The 4,311-nt window shown below is 44.1% G+C and overlaps 1 pseudogene; it reads right to left on the reverse strand.

Moving 5' to 3' along the window:
• Window positions 1-339: 339 nt before the first annotated feature.
• Window positions 340-1,797, reverse strand: LOC102824823 (annotated as a pseudogene).
• Window positions 1,798-4,311: the final 2,514 nt, after the last annotated feature.

Genomic DNA, 4,311 nt, shown 5'->3' on the forward strand with positions numbered 1-4,311 from the left:
CATTGTTGCAGGGAGAAGTAAATGCTCTCTGGATACCTCCACAGACTGGACAAGCGGAAGCTCTGTGCCTAAAACTCTCCTGAACATCACTCTATGCACCTCTTATTTCACTGGAATATACCGTAACTGTAAGGATAGTGACTTTCAGTTAGTGCTGATTATAAAAATAAGCAAACGAAGTCCGTTGGTTTTGTGCTGGGTTGTTTTCTTTTTGTTGGATGTGTGTGGTTTTTCTTCTTTTCTTTGCATTTTTGTTTTTGTTTTTTTTGTTGTTTTTTTGTTTTTTAAAGAAAACACAGTGAAGACACTACACAAACAATGGTCTGTGGTGGCTCCTCTTTACTTCCCCAGGTGGTCAAATGGCACGCTGGTCTGTGAAGCTGAAATCCGGGACACCTCTTGCAGCCCAGTGAGGTCGGAGGACGAGACGTTGGCCAGCGCGCCTCTGTGCAGCCTCATACTCACTTTCCTCTCTCTGTCGACCGGGGAGATGGCTCTGGGAAGAGTATTGCCAGCTTCTGGATGCGGGAGGCTGGGGTGGAAGTCACAGGCTCAGCAGCACTGCGGCACCGGTTGGCAGTGGCCCCCATGGGGCGTCCAAGGGGCAAGGCCCGGGTCGCAGACCCTCGCAACTGCCCCATCCTTTCCTCACGCTCGTGTTCTCGCCGTTCCCGGTCCATGTCCTCGGGGTTCCGGGCTGCACTGAATTTGAGCATGTTCCAGTGGAAGACATAGTCGTAGGAAAAGACTTGCTGGTGGAAGACATTGCGGAAGAGCTGGCGCAGGTAGGAGTAGTCAGGTTTGTCGTGGAACCGCTGGGAGCGGCAGAAGTTGAGGTATGATGAGAACTCGGAGGGGTAGCCTTTGCACAGGACCTCGATGGGCGCGGACATCTTCTCACTGATCCGCTCGTACTTCTGGCGCTCGGTGGCTGCTTTGAGGGCCTGCAAGGGCAGGGAGCCCAGGTTGAAGTACATGAGGACATAGCCCAGACTCTCCAAGTCATCACGGCGGCTTTGCTCAATGCCCAGGTGCGTGTTGATGGAGGCATAGCACGCTGTGTCTGTCAGGGTCTTGTTTTCCCGGTAGGGGATGTGCTGGTGCGTGCTGGCGTCCCGGTATTTCTCGGCGGATTTCTCTGTGTGAGACCTTGAAGGAACCAGTGTGCACACCTGAAACGTCTCTGGTTGTGGGGATGCTCTCTGGTACTAGTGAGTTATCAAACACAACAGTTGTCTTGAGAATCCCAGAATTTTTGATGAATAGAAAAAGTTGAGGGTGTTCTTGGGAGCTCCCAAACTCTGCAGTACTCAAATAGCCATATTCCTCTAGAAACTAAAATGGCCATAGGGGTATTTTAAGTTTGAAGTAAAGAAAAGAGAACAAACTATTAACCTGACCAGATCTCCCCCTAAAGGAGCTGGTATCTAAAAGGAGAGGCTAAAGACAAGAAGAATTGAAGAGAAAGGACAAGTTTAACGCTTTAAGCTCAAAGTAAAAGCATTGGTAATGGGAGGCACTATGTTTTTCTCTCTTCAATTATATAGAGATAAACTCCTGAACTTCCCTTACCTTTTGGGAATGTGACTAAATTGCAGAAGTAAAAGTATAAAGGGCAGCCAGAGTGGGAAAAGGTCCCAGATGGTATGGGAAAGGGTCCTCGAGTCATTGCCTTGGATAGAGATACTCCTCTTTTAGCCCTTGGAGATGGCAGACTATAGGTAGAGTCAGACAATAGAGCGGGTGCCACTCTGATGGCTCAAAAGTTGTCTTTACCTCCAGGGCGTAGACACTCATGACAAACAAGAATTATAAATCCAAAAAGACAAGCCAGAACCCTAAGGGTCTCAGCATGGCTAAGGTGTGTATTTCAAAGTGAGAAGCGTGTGGAGAACATGATGTTTCTAACATCCTGAAAGCTAGAGTTGTATAAAATCTCAAAGAACAAAACACCAGTTCAATTCCGTTCAGGATATTCTGTTTTCCTCTCCACAGCTTATGTGTACTGTACACACCAGCTGATGGCGAACAGGTAGGTGGATTTCAGAAGCCTGTTTTCTTGAAAGTTGAGAAGGTAGCCATATGTGGAGTAGCATCTGTTGCCCACTATCGCTGCCTACTGCTGAGAGTGCTGCTTCGTATTGGTTACAAGGGCACTTTTTCTGAAACGAAAGCACAGCCCAACCATCTCTTAGAGTCAGTCCCCAACTTCCTTTCATATTTGCAACCCATTCCCCTTTACACAAAGGCAATTCCACCATACCACATGAATACTCAGAACATCATATATACACAGTATCCAGAAACTTAGTATTCCAGAGCCAACCAAAAAGTGTTTAATCATTATCTGTGGATGGATCCTTTTGAACTTTTGCTCTCTGCAGTGATTTCAGAAGACCCATAGAGTTGAGTACTCCTCCCCTTCTGATTCTCACATCTGGTTTATTTTTAACCTTCCCACCTCTTACAATTCCATGCAACAAATTTCTGTTGAGTTATGAGTAAGTCCCCTGGGAAATTTTGGGCCAGTGCCAAATAAACAATCAGGACAAAAGAGGTCTATGTTTTGTTAGAGGTAAGACTCGGCCGTTTCTGGACGTGACCATCTTCCCTAAGGCAGGTGACGTCTTGTCATTTCACAAGCACCAAGCTTTCAGAACACCTGTCACATAGTGGGAGGACAAGCAAGGCAAACCGAGACACTGGGACTTGTGGTCATTATCACGCTTTATGAATCTATCAACATTTCCCTCAATGTTCATGGCTTTCTTTTGGTTAGTAATAATTCATTTTACAAAGACCATTTTTGGAAAATTTGTATTCCATAAAGGAAGGTGAAGTTTTCCTTTGGTCTCTTGGCACCTACTCCTGTCCACCTCTGCCTCTCTCTTCCTCTTTTATTGTGACGTCTGTCCTTCTAGCTGCCTAGAAAGAATATGCTCTCCTTTATCCCAGGACACAGCTGGACTTATCCTTCCCTGGGAATCCAAAAATATAATTAAAGAGCTCTAATAAAAGAGAGATGCATAGGCAACCATCTATTTATTAACATTTATATACATAGTTGTAGGTGCCATTGAATCAGTTCTGACTCATAGTAACCTTATGCACAACAGAACAAAACACTGCCTGATCCTGAGCCAACGTCACAATCATTGCTAAGTCTGAGCCTATTACTACTGCCACTGTGCCAATCCATCTTGCTGGGGGGGCTTTCTCTTTTTCTCCAACCCTCCACTTTACCAAACGTGATGTCCTTGCTAGGGACTGGTCCTTCCTGATCATATGTCCAAAGAATGAGAGACAAAGTCTGGCCATCCTGGCTCCCAAGAAACACTCTGGCTGTAATTAATCCAACACAAGTTGGTTTGTTCTTTTGGTAGCCCATGATATTTTAATATTCTCCTATAACACCATAACTCAAATGCATCAACTCTTCTACAGTCTTCCTTACTCACCGTCCACCTTTTGTATGCATATGAGGTTAATGAAAATACCATGGCTTGGGTCAGGCACACCTTAGTCCTCAAGCTGACTTCTTTGCTTTTGAACACCAGGGCCTTTGTGATAATATATATAACATGTTGTTGTTGTTAAGTGTAATTGTATCAGTTCCAACCCATAGTGATCCTGTATAGGGTTTCTGAGGAGCAGCTGGTGAGCTTAAACCACCAACCTTGAGGTTCCAACAGACTTTAAAGTCCAGTGCATTAATCCATAACACCATACCAGGATTCCATATATAATATAAATTATATATATGTGCATATATAATAATGTGTCATATATATGATTGTATATATATATGTATATATTGTGTGTGTGTATATATATATATAGGAGCTCTAGTAGCGTAGTGGTTATGAATCGGGATGCAAACCGCAAGGTCAGCACTTCGAAACTACCAGCTGTTCAGCAAGAGAAAGAGGAGGCTTTCTGCTTCTGTAAAGATTTATAGCCTCGGAAACCCTATACAGGATCGCTATGAGTTGGAACCGACTCCACGGCACATAACAACAACAATATATATATTGTTGGCCTTAGTCCTTGGTGATAGAAATGATGCTGGAGAACACATGAGATAGAATTCTGCAAAATCATTGATTTGTTCATTTCAAATAACTTCTTTAGACAGCATAAGCGATGACTATACACATGGACCTCACCAGATGGAATACATAGAAATCAAATTGACTACATCTGAGGAAAGAGACGATGGAAAAGTTCCATATCATCAATGAAAACAAACCCAGGGGCAGACTGTGGAACAGACCATCAATTACTCATATGCAAATTCAAACTGAAGCTGAA

This window comes from Chrysochloris asiatica, unplaced genomic scaffold (assembly GCF_000296735.1).
Source record: "Chrysochloris asiatica unplaced genomic scaffold, ChrAsi1.0 scaffold00040, whole genome shotgun sequence".
Taxonomy (NCBI): domain Eukaryota; kingdom Metazoa; phylum Chordata; class Mammalia; order Afrosoricida; family Chrysochloridae; genus Chrysochloris; species Chrysochloris asiatica.